Source organism: Pelodiscus sinensis, chromosome 3 (genome assembly GCF_049634645.1).
Source record: "Pelodiscus sinensis isolate JC-2024 chromosome 3, ASM4963464v1, whole genome shotgun sequence".
Classification (NCBI taxonomy): domain Eukaryota; kingdom Metazoa; phylum Chordata; order Testudines; family Trionychidae; genus Pelodiscus; species Pelodiscus sinensis.
The window spans coordinates 64,895,815-64,916,091 of NC_134713.1; the positions used below are offsets into that span (position 1 = coordinate 64,895,815).

General features: G+C 40.0%; 1 long non-coding RNA gene across 2 annotated transcripts in view; it reads right to left on the reverse strand.

Moving 5' to 3' along the window:
• LOC112547483 (uncharacterized) overlaps positions 1 to 19,867 on the reverse strand; it is a 59,939-nt gene extending 40,072 nt beyond the window's left edge. Inside the window, exons 1-3 of one of the 2 annotated variants that reach the window (XR_012902293.1) lie at positions 19,785 to 19,867; positions 18,005 to 18,099; positions 11,143 to 11,351 (exon numbers count right to left, since the gene is read on the reverse strand). This is a non-coding gene — a long non-coding RNA (uncharacterized LOC112547483). Of the gene's footprint in view, positions 1 to 11,142; positions 11,352 to 18,004; positions 18,100 to 19,784 lie in introns of those variants that run through there. The other variant, XR_003091216.2, reaches the window with a different exon arrangement.
• Between the last annotated feature and the right edge of the window lie 410 nt (positions 19,868 to 20,277).

A 20,277-nucleotide genomic window follows, 5' to 3' on the forward strand; every position in this document is an offset into this window, starting at 1 on the left:
CACACACACACTTTATTCTCCGATTATTTTCTGAAATTAACACCAGTTAAATTACCAGAGTCTCGTTCAAGTAGCCACTTGACAATCTCATATGCCAGACATTTGCAAAGGCTATTTATAGAATTCATTCTAACTATAGTGGTGCTCCTCTTTTTAAGGATCTGTCAGCATTGCCGTTATAGACTCCGTCTATCACATGGCAATAAAAATTTACTCTAGGCTATAGCCTGCTATGTATGTATGTATATGTGTGTGTGTGTATATATATATATATATATATATATATATATATATATATGTATGTGTGTGTGTATATGTATGTGTATATCTATCTAGATTATATATCTATATCTATCTATCTATCTATCGATCTATGGGCTCTTTTCATTAGAAGAGCTAAAAAAAATCAGTTTCTAATACATTTGAACTCTTAGGTTGTGTCTACACTGCACCCCTTTTCCGGAAAAGGGATGCAGATGAGACAAGTCGGAATTGCAAATGAAGAGGGGGATTTAAATATCCCCCGCTTCATTTGTATAAACATGTCTGCCGCTTTTTTCCAGCTCGGGGCTTTGCTGGCAAAAAGCGCCAGTCTAGACGGGGATCTTTCAGAAAATAAAGCCTTTTCCGAAAGGTCCCTTATTCCTGATTTTAAGAGGAATAAGGGACCTTTCGGAAAAGGCTTTATTTTCCGAAAGATCCCCATCTAGACTGGCGCTTTTTTCTGGCAAAGCCCCGAGCTGGAAAAAAGCGGCAGCCATGTTTATACAAATGAAGCGGGGGATATTTAACTCCCCCTCTTCATTTGCAATTCCGACTTGTTTCATCTGCATCCCTTTTCCGGAAAAGGGGTGCAGTGTAGACACAGCCCTAGTGCTGAAAAAAAGGTGTCCTATCATGTCAACTTAAATTTTGTATATTCAAGGATCAAACCAGGCTTCCCTTGGTGGGTAGGGAGTGGGGGAGAGAAATAGAACCACTTAGAAGGCAAGAAACCATGAATTAGAAACCTCTGCATCTTCATCAAGCGAGTTTCTTGCTAATAGCCCAATGTGGTCATGGGCACAGGGATTCTGTATGTGTGGTGGCTGCATGTGCTGGATCCTTCAACTGTTGGGGTATTCCTATAGCCACAGGGAAGTCAACAGATGACTTGTGCAGATGATTGGGCCATTCATGCCATAGAGGCTGCTCTCTGTGCCACCTCTGTTGTCACAGAAGTAATTTTCTTGGCACAAATGTGTGTCAGCCATATTTGTCTGTCATGAGCTGCTGGTCTGCGCAGCCAGATTTGTATCAGTACAATCTGGGAATATCTTCACACTTGTGTTGCTCATGCTACTTCAGCTGCTGGTGCCAGTGGAAGAGGGGTGCAGTTGTTTTCTCACATTGTGCAACTTCCTTTTTGGGTATCCTCCCCCACAAAAGCCTGCAAGACTGGGAAGCTGGCTAACCCGGTCACCCCCTCACAGAAGTGGCTCCACCTATACAAGACCTGTGTTCAAACCTGACTATGGCTTGATTATTGTATTACAACTCTGCTCGTAAACAGGGTAGAAACATGATATGCGCACAGGTATAGGATCCACAGGTTGTAATGTGGAGTCAACTTGTTTACAATACAGCTCAGAAGATGGACCTAATAGGGGTTTGAATGTAAAGGCTGCACAAGCACTCACGTATCCAATCTGTGCTACACTCTCAATACTTCCCTGTGTTTGAAGGTAGAACCATTTTGTCTGTGTTCCCTTTCTGTCTAGCTATATTTTTCCTCTCATTTCCCAGATGGTGTGGAATGCAAGAGGAATTCTACTGTCTGGCAACCCTAGTTCCTTGCCAGCTTTTAACTAATACGGAGTCTAGATACGTATTGATTTTTCTGCTTTTCACAGACTGCACTCATCATTCATTTTATATTAGTAAAAAGCCCATTAGTAATAAAAATAAAGGATGAAAGGTGCAGAGCCCATTAGAGTACTTACTCTATATGGATGAGCGAAACAGTTAAAAGCACATCTGCTTATAAATATGCTGATACAGTTATTGGAATAGTGACTAAAATCAGAGCATAAGATCAAGAGATGAAGATGAAATCCCTTCCCCCTCCCAAGTGGAAGGGAGATATTTGCTATTCTATGGCACTGCTGAATGTATGTAGCCTCAGATGCTCTACATGAGTGAGATGGGAAGATTAAATAGTGGAATCAAGGAATGTTACACAACAGCCATTCAGTGGTAGACTCAGGCTTGAAGGAATTTCCAACCGGTAATGGTGAAAGTGAGAGCTAAGGAGGTTTAAGTATAAAAGGAAAAGACGGTGGTGTAGTCCTGAAATGAGTTTATAAGAAGCAGAGAAAGCAGAGTTGCTTCAGCACATTAAGGAATAGTCTAGATTGCTCCTGTTGTCTTGTAGATAGAATCATTTAATTGATCCCCTTTTGACTGTCTGACACAACATGAGGATGGTGTATGCAAGAGAGGCATTTGTATAAATACTGTACAGTGCCAAGTGCTTGTCTGTTTTTTGAATATGAACAAGAAAACATGTTTTCAATGAATATTTTGCACTTTTGCATTGATCATCTACTTTTTTTAAGCGCATAGAATTTGGAGACTAAAGCATTTGGGTTTTGACCACTACCAATACACCTTCTAGGTACTGAAGCTTGGATTCATAGGCTAGAGGTTTGAATCCTTGTGACTCTAAGGCTACGTCTAGACTACATCCCTCTGTCGGCAGAGGGATGTAAATGAAGCACTTTGAAAGTGCAAATGAAGCCGGGATTTAAATATCCCGCACTTCATTTGCATAATTGCGTCATGGTGCTCTTTCGAAAAAGCGCTATTTTGAAAGTAAAACCATGTCTAGACGCAGTTCTTTTGAAAAGGGAAGGCTTTTTTGAAAGATCCCGTAAACCTCATTTTTTGAGGTTTACAGGCTCTTTTGAAAAAGCCTTCTATTTTTGAAAGAACCGCGTCTAGACTGCGGTTTTACTTTCAAAATAATGCTTTTTCAAAAGAGTGCCACGACACGATTATGCAAATGAAGTGCGGGATATTTAAATCCCGGCTTCATTTGCACTTTCAAAGTGCTTCATTTACATCCCTTTATGTAGACGTACCCTTTTGATAAAGTTAGTTATTTTGAAATAATGTTGCTATTTCAAAATAACTTAGTTTGCGTCTACACAGCAGGCAGTTATTTCGAAGTAATGTCAAAATACTGTCAAGCTGGATGACCTCTTATTCCGACTCCTGTAACCCTCATTGTACGAGGAGTAAGGAAAGTCAGAGGAAGAGTGCTCTATTTTGAAATAGCTAAATTTGGTAGCTTATTTTGAGGTAAACTCTGCTGTGTAGACGCACCCTAACGGTACGTCTACACAGTGGGGCTATTTCAGTATACCAGAAGTATCCTGAAATAGCTATCCCGCATCTTTTGAGTGCATCTGCTATTTCAAGATAGGTCTTGAAATAGCCAACACGCTATTTTGGCATCCCTGTAGTCCTCATTCAATGAGGGTTGAGGGATGTATCAAATAGCACGTTATTTTGAAATTTGGTGGTGTGTAGATGTGCCAAATTTCAAAATAAGTTATTTCGAAATTCAATCCAAATAAGATACTCAGTTTGCTTAGCGCAAATTGCATATCTTATTTTGAGTTTAGACACACCCTAGGATGGATGCATTAGGTGGTGTCTTCAAAACCTCAAATCCCAAGTCAGAATGCCTTCTAGAACTATCAGAAGATGAATTGTATGTTTGGTACAGGTTAGCGTGTACTGTACTCAGATACTAGAGGCAGTGGGTAAAGTACAAGAACATGCAGACAACAGAAAGTTATCTATCAAAACAACAGTGCAACTGGTAAACACTAGTTCAATAATATTTCAGCTGAGGCCAAGGGATCATACTGAAGATATTCCAAATGCGTTGTTTATTTCCATATTCTCTCTGTTCTATTCCTAGTCACACTGTAAATGAGAGCTTGCCTTATTCCAGTGGTAAACTGCAGTAGCAATTCCAAACGCCTTGTGCTGTCAGAAAAGAAAGGTGATTTCTGGAGCAACCTCTTTGGATGCTGAAACCCAATCTGCGAGCTGATGCATTGTGTTCACGGGGTGGTGACAGAAAGATGATGGTTGTGCTATACCTCTGCTGGGTAGCTGATTAAGCAATGCTGTGGTTTGGCTTGAGGGTGCTATAGTCAGCAAGGATGCGTATTCTATTTGAATGCACCGAACACAGAGAAATAAAGGCAGAGGGGAAAATAATGAGGGAGCGAGGGAATTAGAAGGAAATTACTGGACTCTGTGTATTTATTTAAATATTTTTGTTTAAATATTTTTACCCCGTCTTTCTATTTAAAATATTCAAGGCGGTGTACAAATAGTATGTATCAAAATAAGACTTTAGATAAGCCACTTAAGAGGCTAGCACTAAGTGCCATGCTAATGGTGGATTCTACATCCTGTCCCTGGAGAGACTTCATCTAATGGGACTTTTCAGTTACTATGTTTTTACATAAAAATATTGGATGTCTATGAATATAGAGCCCTGATACTATGTGGAAAAACTTACTGGGATTTTAACTGCCTTTTGTGGAGCTAGATATCAAAGGTCCTGTCTCTCCCCAAATATCCACTAATTCAGTTATAACTGTGCAAACCCCTTTCTTGCAACATTTGTATCAGATTAAAACAGGTTATATTGGTTTTAGATTGCTGTACATTTAATAAACCAGGTTTAAGTCAGTTCAGGAGTATACACATACAAAATAGTATTTGTTTAACTAAATCAGTTAAAAAAAACCCACACCTTTGGTTATCTCAGTGCAATTTGTGTGTAGAGCCGACCAAAGGAGTCGGCTAGGGATCAAAACGTGGTATTATAGTATTAATTCAGTCACAATTGTGTTGGGCAATGGTCTTAAGGGCACAGACTGAAGGTGAAACGAAAGAGAAAAAGATATTGCTCTTGCACAAAGCAATTAGTTTAATAAATGCAGTTTGGGGAGAGAGTAGAAGAGACAAATAAAGGGATCATCCCCTTATTAAATAATTAATGTTTGATTCCTGCTCATGGCGGTGTGAACAGCTTAGTTTTTGTGCCTCTAAATATAAAGCTGAAGCATAAAAGCCAAGTTATACACTGAAAACTTAAGTGAATTCAGAGAAGATATAGTGGCATGTGAGCTCCACAGCCAACAGGCAGATGATGAGTGCATGGCCTATGTACCCATACTAGTTATATAAACTTTTCTATACTTTGCTGTTGAGTGGAAAGTAGAGGATAAGCAAAGATGCCTGAATATACTCCTTATAAGATAATCATAAAGGATGGGTTGACTACACTGTCACCATGACCTAAGGTTAGGTCCTAATAAATTTGCCTCTGAGCATTTCAAGTATCCAAAGAAAGCAGAAACAAGAAAAGCTCCCAAAATTTATGCTTAAGCTTGTTTGTCTGCACTATATTGCCTACTCAAACAATGACCAAAATTGCAGCTAAAGATTCAAAAAACAGAAAAACAAAACTAACTCCACAACCCACAGAACACAATCTCTGAGAGAAAGCATGGCACCAGGACTGAACACTTGGATACTTCACACAACACTCCGACATCAGCAATTTATGAAGACTATGCCTAAGTAGAGCTGAATTATTTCTGCTTTCCAAGGGACTGGACTTCTGCCCCATTGCTTCTGGGAAGACAGCTGTACAGTTCCTGAAATCCAACTACCAGATAGTGTCCAAACCAGGCAAAAGGGGTGCTATGGTAGTCCTCAACTGTGATGACTAGGTTAAAGAAATCCATCCAGTGTCTTTCTGACATCACCTACTACAAAGCATTTAAAGGAGACTCCAAACCACAGTTTACTCAAAAATGTAAATATATCACAAATCCTTCCATAAACAACTGCAAGAGAAACTCTAAACCTCATCACCCATAAACCCACTCCAGAACATTCTACAGGCTTTCCAAAAAACACAAACATAGGAACTCAAGCAGCTCTATCTTAGCTGGCCATATCACTCATAATGAAGGAATATCAGGATGCATAGAATCTATTGTCAAACCATTGAGAACACTAAGGGCCAGCTTTCTCCAGGACACAACTGACTTCCTCCAGAAACTCTACAATATCAACAACCTCCTTCAGAATGCCATCCTTACGACCATGGATGTCACCTATCTATATATGGATATTAATTTCACTACGGCATAAATGCCCACCTCAAATATCTACAAGACAAATGGACAACCCTCAGATATCTATCCAAAACACATTGTCAAGTTCATCCATTTCATCCTTACCCATAACAATTTTACATTCAACAAACACTTTGTCCAAACCATGGGAAGAGCTTGGGTAGTAAGAATGACTCCCAACCTCATCTGGATGAATGCACCACAAAAATCAGCACTCTACCTGAGATACAGCAATGATATTTTCATCCTCTGACAGATGACCTAAAATCTTTCACAGATTTCCATCACAATTTCAAGCAGCACCACCTAGCCTTTAAACTCTCTCTAGAACATGCTACATTAGCATCAACTTCTCAGACATCACAATCAGCTTCAACAATGGAACCCTACAGACAACTATGTTCAAGAAGCCCAAAGATCACCACACTTATCTTCACATGTCCAGTAACTGTCCCAAACACATCAAGATATCCTTTGTTTACAGCAAAGCACTCAGAAATCACAGAATATGTTCCAAAGTGAAAGTCCAGGATATTCACTTTAACACACTTAATACTGCCTTCATCAACAAGGACATCCACCAGAGAAGTAGATTGCTTCTTGGAATGGGCCACCTGAATATCTTGAGAGAATCTGCTTCAGTACAAGTATCAGAGGGGTAGCCATGTTAGTCTGAATCTGCAAAAGCGACGAGGAGTCCTGTGGCACCTTATAGACTAACTGAAGTGTAGGAGCATAAGCTTTCGTGGGCAAAGACCCACTTCGTCAGATGCATGCAGGAAATGTCTGGGATTTTTGCAGAGCAGTCATTGCAGCTTAGAAAGAGCCCAGAGTCCCTTACATCCACAGCTGATTGGTCCATTCCCCTGCAGTCATAGCTGCTGGATCCCACTAAGCCCGACTCCCAGCCCAAGGGAGAGAGTCCAGCAGAGAGGCAATTACTGATGGTGGCCACGGTGTTCTGAGCTTGTGCCAGTCAACCTGTCATCAAGACAGGGAGCAACATAGCATTCCCCTTGAGATACACCCTCCAATTGTATCCTCTGCCCCCTTTCCAGCTCCCTCCCTCACTCCAGCTGTGTTCTCTTTTAATGAACTTGAAATATGGTAACCCTAGCTTACATGGACTTAACTCTGTAAGCAGCTACATTAAAATGTAGCTTCCACCAATTCAAGTTGCCCACTACCCCAACTTAATAACTCCACCTCTGAGAGAGGCATAGTGCTTCAGTTGGTATAGTTAGGTCAATGCAGTGTCAGTGTAGTCTACACTGTATGAGGCACTGACTCTGCATTGTCTACATGGACTGTTGCGGTCTTTCAGAAACTGTCACACTGTGGCCTATACTGGCAGTTAAATGTCCTCTTGGTGAGGATACGCACTGCCAACACAGGAACGTAGTGTGGATGTGTAAAACTGATTGAAATACTGTGGTGGCCGTATGTCAACGTAATTTAGGCTGACACGGTTGTAGTGGAGACTTGTCATTTGTATACATGTATTTGCCTGCTTTAAACTTGTAATAACGCTCTCATTTCTTTTGGCCACAAGGGTTGTCTTCGGTGAGAGGACTAGAGTACAAATCCATGTAGAGTAAGGACACATCTACACAGCAGGGATAAAGCTGAATTAAGCTACGCAACTTGTGCTATGTCAATTGCGTAGCTTAAGTCAAAATAGCTTAATTTGGCTTTTGGAACTAGCTACACAGCAGGAATTCAGAGAAAGCGCACTCTTTCTTTGACTTCCCTTACTCCTCATGAAATGAAGGTTACAGGAGTCGGAGTAAGAAGTCCTCCAGCTCAACATTATTTTGACATTATGTTGAAATAACTGCTGGTAGTGTAGACACAGACTATGTTATTTCTGAATAATGTCAATTATTCCAAAATAATACTGCTGTGTAGACATACCCTAAGAGTTTGGGCTCTTGCGACTGGGATCAACCTGAATATTTTGTGATCTTTCATATATAGCAGAAATCTATCACTAAGTCCAGTTTGCCTGGATGGGGGGACTATCTGTGACTCCACGGTAAGACTTTTACAGTGCTTTAGGAGTTCACACTTGCTACTGGGTTGGTGAAATCCAATTATAAAAAACAGAACTAGTTTGGGGGCTCTGCTCTTGATAGTCTGCCCTGAGGCTGACAATCACAGTCATGAACCATTCTAAACACACTAACCCTCCTCAGATGCCTGCCCGCCAATCCCCCATCTTCCATATGGCTGGAGAGGTGTCAAGGGACCTTTCAGAGTGAAGTGGCCCATTAAAATATGTGTTAACTACTTACGCTAAACAATCTGCTCCACCTTGTATTTAGCTGTGACATTCTGTGTACGTTTCCCAGACCTGAAGAAGAGCTCTGTGTAAGCTTGGAAGCCTGTCTCTCTCACCAACAGAAGTTGGTCCAATAAAAAATAAGTATCTCTCCCACCATCTCTAAAATTACAGCTAGACAGTTTTATTACATCTCTCTCAGGGATTCCTTTGTACAGGTCTTCTAATCAAGCAAGTCTATGTGTAATGCCCCCTTTTAATATAAGGGATGTGTACTGAAGAATTCCCAAGTCACATTTAATGTACACTCAAAGATGTTAGTTTATTGGCATCCATCATTTACCCCATTTACTTTAGAATAGGCAAGATCTTTGACTACAGAAAACTGCCATTTTTAAATAATTTGGGTGTACAACATCAATGTTTACTTTTAAGCATCATTATTAGTTTTAATGTTCAAAATTGCAGTAGCCATTAAAACAGAAATTGTCAAAATATACAAAATAAATAGTCTTAAAGCAAACTAAGGAGTTCTTAAGTAACACTTTCCTTTCTTTATATAGCTGTAAATTCGGATTGTCATTTTCTGCGTGTATGGTGAAATTGACATTTACTGACATTTACCGAAAACCATCTAATCCTGCCAAGCCTACACATAAAGGAATCTCTGCGAGTGCAAAAGCAAGGATAAGCAACAAGAAAAAAAAATGTGAGCAAACAAAATCCATTCAGACCTTTGCTCTGCCACAGTTATTTCATAACCTATTTATTACAGTGAATGGCTTTCAAGGGCTTGACATGAGTGCTCATTTGTATAGTCCTGTTCCCGGATAGTCTTACAGTCTTATCTAGTTATGTCATGGCAAAAAAAAAAAAAAAAAAAAAAGAAGAAAGCACAAAAAACAACCAAGAAAACCTCTACAACCAGTACTTGGCATAAGAAGTGTGAGCAAGTGCTAACACAGTAATTAAATGTACCCAGTGCTTTCTGACTTCACAGATGACAGTCTGCGGTTTGCCTGCCCACCCAAAGTGTGTGGGAGGGCAAACCCAAGTCTTCGAATTATAGCTGTAGCGAGTGCCTCGTCACTTTCTTTATCAAGATTTTCACAGTGACTGGGAAAGGGTCACACCCATTAGCACCAGACGTTATCTTTCCTCTCCCACAATCAAATTGCACAAGATACCTCTATCATAATATTCACTATCTTATCTCTGTACAGTGTACTTTTTCTGTACTATACATTTTGCATTGGTTCTGTACCTACATGTAAGAAAAATAATAATAATAAAAAAGCAGTAATTTAAAACTGAAACTGAAATTCCATGAAATGCCAGAGGCATGGTCAAAGTCTTGATGGTTATCAGCAGACCCAAACAATTAGGAATATTTGGATTTTCAAATCCCTCACAAAAGATGAGAAAAGATGATAAAACCCCTCCCAAAAAAACCCCCCAAAAAACCAAACCCCAAACCAAAACAAAGAAAACCCCCCCAAAAAACCTAAATGGTCATGGGTTGAGAGGTAAAATTGGAAGAAGTGGACAGTTTTCAACATGACAAAATATTAACAGTGGAGGGCTCCAAGCATCTGTGGTAGGAATGGTGTTTTTAGTAAGTCGATGATCTAGAAAGGAGGGCAAACAGTGAGGCTTTACAATTGAAGATGACACAAAATTGCTTTGCAGAGTCAAGTGGGGACTGCCAGGGACTACAAAGAGACAAAGTTAAGAAAGTGAACAGCACAGCTATACACAAAGTTCATTACTGACACATATAAGATGCTACATACTGGAAAAAATTATTTGAATAACTGATACCATTGTTGGGTCCTAAAGGAACTGAGAAACAATTCACAAAAATCTGCATTCTCCAGTCCACTAAGACCCCTGTTGTACTATTTATAAGTCTGGAGATGGCCAGCAAAGAATTCCTGTTGTGTAGGGGAACTCTGCCAGAATAGCCACCTCCTGCCCTGCTGTGTAAGGGGTGGAACAGAGTGTGCCAGGGCATTCTGAGGCTTAGAATAAAGGAGCCACAAGAGCTGTACTCCCATATGAGAGAACTGAACTACTGAGCATCATTACATGTCAATAGAGACCTATGAGACACAGTCCATGTAAGTTTAAAACCAGCAAAGAAAATACAAAAGTCTATTAAAAATGGGATAGTAAGTATTAGTAAAAATATCATGCCATTATAGCAAAAGTATTCCAAATGAAGTATATCAACACGGTGAAGTTCTGGCTACTATTTCAGAGAAATGATAGATTGGAGCTATCTGGTAATAAAAATGATTAGGGGCATGGAAAGACTTTCATATGAAGAGTGAAAGAAAAGATAGAGACTACTTAGTTTAGAAACTAAGTGTTTAAGAGGGGACATGATAAAGATATAAATGTTTTGTGGCACACAGAAGGTAAATCCAGCCCTCCTAATTATCCTTTCTCTTAATAAAAAAAGATACATTCAATGAAAATGAAATGTAACAATTTAATAATAATAAAGGGAAATACTTTTTTTACACGATCTGTGAAACTCACTGGCACAAGATATAAGTGAGGTCAAGACCTTAGTAAAAGTCAGAAGCGATAATCCATTTATACTGATGAGAACATCCACTGTTAGGTTATAGAAGAGAAAAATAATTGTAAGGAATACAAACTATAATGCTTCAGAACATAAGTCAGCCTTTATCTGATGGGAGTAAGGAAGAAACTTTCTTTGTGAGCAGGTTATTCCATAACTGCTTACCACAGAGTCTTGCATCTTTTCCAGGAACATCTAGGAGTGGACACTATAAAATGGGATACTGGGCCCACTGCTTTGATCTTGCTCGGGAATTCCCATATCACTAATGCAATAGAGAAATCTCATATTAATGTGAATGCAGTAAACTCGGGCTTCAATTTTATGAAGCTGTGAATTGGCAATAATTGATAGAATGGGCTAATGACAAGATCAGCACTTCTCCACTATTTATCTCTTAAAATGGCTGTTGCTGGTGTGTAGCTGTGGCATCTGAGTGAGCATGTCAGGGTATTCAGGGCAGAATGCAAAAGCCAGCTCTTCTCCTAATCAGTATTAACCCCAGAAACCTACAACAAATTTCTGCATGAAACCCAAGTCTACACCAGATTCTCTCAGCAAATAGCATCCAGTTACGTCTGGTATAGGAAGCCTAGTCCCACTGCCACTTGGACCAGTAGGAGAGCAATATCCAGCCTAGGAAAGAACATGCCAGGATAATGTTATTAAAGGGACTGCTTGCTATTATATTTATAGAAGTGATCTTTTGGTCTGATGTTCTGTGATCTATTGTCCAGAATGGTCAGGGAAGCCATCTCATTCTGTGGGCGTCTCTAAAGCTATGTCTACACTACACTGATGTATTGGAAAAATGTACGCAAATTGCATCCTGCAATTTGCGTACCTCTTTCCAATATTTTTTTCAGAAGAGGCTTTTCCAAAATTTGGCCTGTCTACACTGGGCCAAATTTCAGAAAAGCCTCCTCTTTTGAAGAGCCCTTCTTCTTCATGGGAGGAAGAAGACAGGGCTTCTGAAAGATAGCGTCTGCTCTTCCGCAAAAAAAAAAAAAAAAAAAAAAAGGACGAGCAAATGCATTCCCTGGATGTTGTGGTATTTTTCCAGGATACCTCTGGTATCCCAGAAAAAACCCATAGTGCAGACATATACTCAATCTCCAACTGCATGAAGCTGAGACAGGACACCAAGGGTATCACTCCATAGTTGCCCTGTTTTCTGCATTCCTTCTTAAGCAACATTGTCAGAAGACAGGGTGCTAGGCTGGATGAATCATAGGTCTGACCCAATATGGCTGTTCTTGTGTGGAATGTCTAGAAAAGATAAAGTAGATTGACTTGTTTGACTATAGAGATAGTCATAAATTAGAGTTGGGCCAGAAAATCTTAAACTCTGTCAGAAGAGCATTTTGCTCAGATTTGAGAAATATTGTGTCTTCTTGTATTTGGGAACAGAAGTGAAAGATGCCTCAAGGAAGCCTTAACTTGTGTGACTGGTGCTTGCATAGCGAATTACAGTAGGTTTAACTGACCTTGGCAAAGGCACAGAGATTTTTTTCTTTTCACAGCAACAATCCCTTTTGGGGGATATTTTCCAACATATTAACTGTAAAAAGGCTTCAATCTCTCATCCCCAACAATACATATAGTCTTGGCAAAACTTTATTTTGATTATTTTAAAAATTATCTGTATAATATTAGTGTTTATTTTAGGAATTTTTCTGGTTTTATGGATTTACATTTAAACATGATGGGAAATGTGCGGCAGGGTGGTGCAGCTCTGAGCATTTACCATGACAGCGCACTCTAAATTCAAAACAGTTAAAGCTTTATAATGGTTCAAACAAATTATTAAAATATACAAAGAAAATATTCTTAAATCAAACTCTACTAGTTCTCACGCTTCATATTTCTTACTTTGTCTACCTGTATATTTTGATTGTCACTGATGTAATGTTTTCCATTGGTTTGTGTGTGTACAGTGAACTCGACATTTACCAACATTTACTAATAGCTATTTAATCCTTTTAAGCCTAAATACATAGCATGTGTCATCACCTTCATTTTTTTCTCCTCAAAATGTTATTGAGGCTATGGAGAAGAAAATCTAAGTGCTTAGAACATAGTGCAATTATGCAAGGCAGGATTTTGTTTCACATTTCTGTGTATATTTACATTTATGCACCAAGATGTCAGTGGGCTGGCAGCTAGAGTAAGGTGAAGCTAATATGACTCTTTTTTGTTGTTGCTGTTGAAGAGACTGATGCACTAGGACCAGATTTTAATCCTTTTATACCATGAGCAGCCTCATTGATTTCAATTGAGTAAGAAACTCCTCAAGATAAATAAAGTTATCAGAATCTAGTTCTTAATTATTCCAATGAAAAAGTTTCGGTCGGGAGGCAGTTATTTCTTACCACAGAATATCTGGTGGACTGTAGAGATTGTCACATCAGCATACATTCATTTCTCATTAAAGAGAAGAACTGCCGAAAGTTATTTAAGGAAGGCTAGAGAAAAAGTGTAAAAGTAGAAACAGCACTAGGAAAAAAAATAGAGCCAAGCTCATGCAAAATGAGAGCTCCACTATTCTGCCTCCAAAGCTCAGATTCTGCCTTCTTTGCTTATTTCTATGAATAGCCTCATTTTTACTTGAGGAGTAAGGGAATACTGAACATTGGCAAAGAGGGGCATAATCTAGCCTAGAATGATCATAATAAAAGCAGGAAGAGGACAACCAACAAATGTAGATGTGGTTTACAGATTATTTTAAAATAGCATTATGCCTTTGTCACTAGATGTTCTGGATCACTCTGGCATGAACAGACTGATCCAAGAAAACAGATTGTAAGCTCCTTGGGGCAAAGTCCAAAGTCCTGTCTGTTTGTCTACAATGATGCACACTGTAGAACTAGTGACAGCCAAGGAAGTCTGGGAGGTACGATATTTCTGAAGTGTCTTACAAATTGCTATTTCCCTTGTCTGCAAGGGAGTTTTCAGACCTTCTTCCTGAGATTGCCATCTGCTAGCAGCTATGTTAGCGTTGATTGCTGTGGTAGCATCCAAAATACAATGACCAAACCTTGGTACACTGGTATGTAAACACAGTTATTGGGCTATGCACCGAGGAGCTATGCAGGGACTAGGGTGCAGAATTTCTTTCCTTTTCAAGGACACTGAAGAGTGGCTATAGACCCTCCCAAGACAAATCTCTGTTGGGAAAACAATGTGTGCATCTGCATAGCTGCAGAACCACTAGCTCTACCTAAAACTCCCCGAGGAGGAGCTCAGATGGTTTCATGGAGCAGACCGTGACTGTGCAAAACATGCAGATCATCTGTCTGACCCTCCCCTTTCCACAGTGGAATGGCACCAGCATCTACAATGGCTGCAGAAGAGGTGTGAGGGGGAGGGCATGTTATGACCGTAAAACAGTGGTTTTCAACCTGTGGTCTGTGAACCCCATGAAATGTTGCCTTTACCACAGAACAGTGGTTTTATCTGGGAGTCCAAAGACGATGTCTACGATTTCCAAAGTGGCCTGTTCACACCTCCATTCAAAAATGTTTAAGGGCCCATAAATGAAAAAAGGTTGAAAACCACTGCCCTATAATATCCTAAAAACAATTGCAAATTAAATCTTTCATAGGTGAGAAGTAGTTTGGTAAAACATCTAGCTGCCCACTGCTCTAGATGATGAAGCAAATTAGTGGGAGTATGAATGGAAAGTTCAGTATGCTTATCTGAGTCCTTAGACTGTGCAGCTTGAGGTAAAAACTGATGTCATCCTAGGAACACAGACTATTTATTTTTGCAAATAATAAATGAAAAAGAGTACAAATGAAAGGAGAATGCTACTTCCTCATTCCATCAATTTGATTTGATGTAGCACCTGCACAGTTGGAGGTTAATTTAAACTACAGGAAACCTGGGGTTCTAGGAATGCTCTAACTCTGATTCCATCTCAATTATTCTGTTCTATTTGGATTTGTATACTGAACACATCACCATGGTATCTGAATGCCCCTATACTGTATTTATAAGAAACCAGCAATTGCTTTAACTGTCTAGCAAGAGAACTATGGAAGAAAACATAATTTGCTGTAAAAGAATACATGTAATGCAAGTGTACATAGGAAGGTAACCTTTTATCTAGTAAATACCAGAGACAAGGTATAGTGAAAAAAACTCCAGAGTGATTTTTTTGCAAATAATTCTTTTCTATATTGCTCTTACTGGGATCTGCATAGTTTGTCCTAAGCAAATAAAAAGTTCAAATAACTAAGTTATATTAAAATAAATTTATCTCACATCTGTTTCACAAAATACGTGATTTTCACTATTTCATTATGCAAGTCTAGCAGAAATGGATTTTTTTTTTACAAACAATAGATATCACATCTTTTAAGGTGTTAATAGATACCTTTCCCTAGGGGTATCATGACTTGTTCTTTACCATTGTTTCCCAGTTATGGTACAGGATGTATGATAGTAAGACCCAACTGCTAAAAGACTCTGCTACACGAGCTAAAAATATTCTGTGGTCAATCCAGAAAGATATGAGAATGTGCCAGAGGTGGGCGTGGGGCTGGCCATGTACAAACGCCTGTCAACATGACAACTGGAACGTATACAAAGTCATTGTTTGAGATTTTCTACACCTTTGGGATCTCATCTTCTGCTAAAGTGCACAAACATAGATGCTTTTTTGACAGTGCATCAAAAGCCACCGCTAAATATAGAAGGCTGTCACATGCTCTTTTTAGTCACATTTCAATTCATTGCAAAGTACAGCAAATATCTTACAAGAATTCTTTCAACCTTGCTACAGGTTTGGTGCACTTTTTGCTTATTCACTCCCACCTCCACTTCTGCAGAACTAAAGAAGATAAATAGTGAATAAAAAGGAAGCTTTGATGGTTCTATATAGCTGTCTAAATGTACAGACATGTCTGAAGCAACATGGAAAGTGGTGACAGAGAGCATGCGTGAGTGAGTCTCATTTAAAACAAAGCAGTCAAACTTAAAAAAAAAATGTATCTTGGATCAGTGCCCAAAATCTTCAGCTGATGCCTCAGTGAAAAGTCTGTACTTAAACCTATTTTCCCTCTGGTTTGTTATTTTATTTTTATGCCTTATATAATATGACTGATTTCATAGAAATCTATTTATGTACTCTAGGATATAGACCAAACCCTGAAACTGTTACTTAGTTTTTATTCAGGCAAAACAGCTACTGCGATTAATGTAGTGAATGAGTTCAGACTAATGAAGTTTATTTCTGAATACCAGGGGAGTTTTTCTTGCATAAAAATTATAAGATAAGGCCAGGTATTTTGCTTATATTCTAGGTAAAGAAGCCTTTATAAATTAAATTAATGGAGATTCTCTATCTCCCAGAACTGGGAGGGACCTCGAGAGATCATCTAGTCCAATCCCCTGCCTTCACAGCAGGACCAAGTACCATCCCTGACAAATTTTTGCCCCAAATCCTTAAATGGCCTCTGCAAGGATTGAGCTCACAACCCTAGGTTTAGCAAGCCAATGCTCAAACCACTGAGCTATCCTCTTGCACCCCCTTCCACTCCCTCATTTAAAACCATAGAATGTTAGACCATGCCATATCTTATTTGAAGGATAAGTGTTTTTAGATTTCCAACAGCATCTTTGATTAGATGGGCGGGGCCCATGTAACAAGGAGCTAATGTTCCCACATAGGCTAGGGGCATCCAGTCTTTTCAACCAAATGGGCAAACATATTACTTCAAAAGAGTTAAGGGGTCACAATCAATGTGGTAGGTCTGGTTCTCTGCCCTGCTCCATTCCCTTTGGCTATGTCTAGACTGCAGGCTTCTTTCAGAAGAAGCTTTCGGAAGAGATTTTCCAAAAACAATTCTTATGAAAGAGAGCGTCTACACAGCAAAAGCACATCAAAAAAGCGATCTGCTTTTTTGAAAGATAGCGTTCACACTGAATGGACACTATTTAGCAGGTAAGCTGTGATTACTATGGACAGAGTGGCCAACAGGGCACCTGTGCTTTTTCCTCTTTCCTCTTCTTCTGAAAGAACTCTCCTTATTCCACACACGCCTTTTTCTGAAAGAGCTCTTTCAGAAAAAGGCTTCTTCCTCATTGAAAGAGGTTTACTAATGTGGGAAAAACCCTTCTGTTATTTCGATTTTTTTCAAAAGAACGTGATGGCAGTGTGGACGTAAGTGAAGTTTTTTCGGAAAAATAGCCGTTTTTCTGAAAAACTCTGCACTGTAGACATACCCTTTGGGTCACTCAGGTAGTGGAAAGCTCCTGCAAATCCCCTACTGAGAACTATCCCAGTCTGAGGGAATTCCCATCAATAGCAGGGTGGATGTTTCAGATGCCTATTCCCCTCTTTCTATAAGTCCTAGAAAAGGGGGCAGACTGAAGAAGGGGGATGACTGGAGGGCCCTAGCTGGTATCACAGCTGACAAGTGTATGTTAAGGGCAGCTTCCAGGCAGTTGGCAACCAGAGCTCGGACAGAGAATCAGGAAGCAGTAATTATTTGTTGGGTCTTACTGTCACTGAGGCTTTAGGGGAGGCAGCACTTAACACACTTATCCTAGAAGATAGCAATTAGAGTGGCTGATGCCCTAAGTTGATGCTATTAAGATCTTGGCAATAACGGGCCAAGAAAATAGAGCAAAGCAAATGCTCTTCCTTGCTCCACTGCCCTCAACCACTAATATTTTATGAATTTAGAATGATAGGAGTCATTAGAACTCGCTCTCACTGCTAAAAGTTACACAACATGTCCCTCTGAGAGCTAGCTCCATTAGTACAAGTCTCTTTTAATTTTGAAATGATTCGAGGTGCCTTTATTTTCATTGTGCACCCTCCCTCTGAAAATCAGGCCCCTTTAAAGTGTTCCTGTTGGGTGTTTGCGTGCCCCTCGTGGCTGGGAGTGGCATAGCAGGCTCATTCCTCACCTATCACCTCCTGCTGACAGCTGCTCTGGATCTGGGGTGCCCTTCTTCTTCTTGTGATTGATCCCTCTGACCAACTCACGATATAGTTCCATGTCCTTTGTAACAAAAATAAAAAGAAATATCCAAAAATGTCCCAACACAAAAGATGCTCCTGCCCTCTCTTGGGCAATGTCATAGCCTGTCCTTGATGCTCTCTTCTCTGCCCCACCTTGGGTTCAATAGTTCTTATGGAGGGCTTGTATGCTCCTTTTTCAGGTTTGGTGAGGGAACCCAGTCCCACCCTCTTCTCTGCATTCTGGCCCAGGAGCCCTGTGTTAAGCAGCTCGATCTGCTTCTTTAGATACACTGCTGACTTTCTGGGCCATTTCCCCATCCTGTGCTGTTTCCCTACAGAATGTGCTCAACACAACCTGTCCTCCATTGCTTAGGCCTTTGTCTGGTTCTTAGGCCTCTGGCTTCTAGGTCCTCTCAGCTCCTCATTTCTCTGCTGTAATGTCAATACCTCAAGACTGTCTCTCTATGCCTGGCTCCCTTTCCAGGGTAACCACAGCAATTATTTCCATCCCCATGGCTTTCTTCCATATGCCTTCATCAAATCCTTCCCTGAGAGAAGGAACTCCTGACCTCCACCACTCTCCTTTGTTTATCTGTGGATTCATCTCATGGCTCTCTCCTGTAGCTTTCACTTCCTTTACTGAAAAAGAGTCAGCTTCTCCTTAGCTGGGTCTAATAACAAATTACGCTACACACACCCTTACGGTGTGGCAAGGTGGGCTATTAATATGTCAGATTCCTGTTTATTCACCTATGTGGGGAAGAGGCGCCCCAAACACCTAAGAATGGAGGCATCCAAAATCAATTTTAAAACGTTAGGTCTGGGCACTCTTGCTCCTACACATTATGAAGTCTACACAAACCCTCTCTGTAATAGATATCTAGTCCCTGGCTGTTGCACATGGCCTTCACCAGCCCAATATAACAGCTTTGTGAAGAACATATGACATATCTGAGCACAGGCAGATGCCAATACAGTAAAGCCAATGACTAATTAGATTCACAGGGTTGGATTACTGTGTATGGCTAGACTCTAAATTATGCCAGCTAGAGTGGTCTTCTAGGAACTGCTTCACTGTCCAGTAATTGTTGGAGTGATGTACGTGCTGCACCACTCCTTCCTGTTTCTTCCAAAAACCTGGGGAAATAAACTTAGGGATCCTCAATGAACTCCCAAAATGCAACCCTTCAGCCATTTTGTGAAATGCAGCAAAAGGAAGGTTCAATATATCTAGGGTTCTGCTTGACAAATAACTAAATCAGCTTGAGCCCCACCCTGCATGAAAATTGGGAAAAGTAAAGGTACCCTTTCTGGGTGCCCTTAACAGGTACAACACTGCCCTCACAGACACTCCAAGACCATGTTCAAATTTGAGAATTTTCATTAGGGGAAATGGAATATGGTTATGAACAGCAACAGAATATGTAAAAAAATCTAGAAGATTTACCTGGTTTTGCTTGGGTCCTTAACTCAAATAAGCTTAGTTTTTATTCATTTAAATCATTGCTTTGGGGTGGGCCTGGGAATGAGGGGTTCTTTATGCAGGCTACCTCATGGAGAAAGGACAACCCCAGTTCTCTCTCACTGCAGCAACTTGGGGACAGGTGAGAAGTGTCTCTCCATGACCACTGCAGCAGGCACAGCTGTGGGAGGGGGACAGACATACAGACACACACACAAACAAAATCTCTAAAATATATAGTAGATAAAGAGTATCATACTCACCCTTCCAATAACTTTGGCAGTAACCTAACTTCCTTCTCACCTGTCAGTCAGACTACCCCACAGGCAACAGTCATATAGGTATACTACTTCACCCATCCAACAACCATACTATCCCTGGAAGCCAACTACCTCACAAAGTGTAAGTTCCTATATAGTTATTGTGACTCCCCAACTCTCAGTAGGAATTGTGGGTAGGTAGCATATGCAAATGAAGCTCTCTATGTTAGCAATATTCTATTTTCAACCATGGAGGGGGCAGAAAGCTCTTTTCCCTCTGGTGCTTCATTCTAAACAACAGCATGTGTCCTTAAACCCTAAGTGCACTGCTATTTAAGGAGAAAGCAGAAATCCTAATTGTGAATTTTCTTACTGTCTTTGTGTTTAAAATAGACCACTTGGAGAATTCATCTTTGAAGTGCAGGTAAAGCAATGTAAAAGCCATGGAATTTAGGAATTACAGGTACTTCTAAGCTGAGATTTTATATGCCATAAA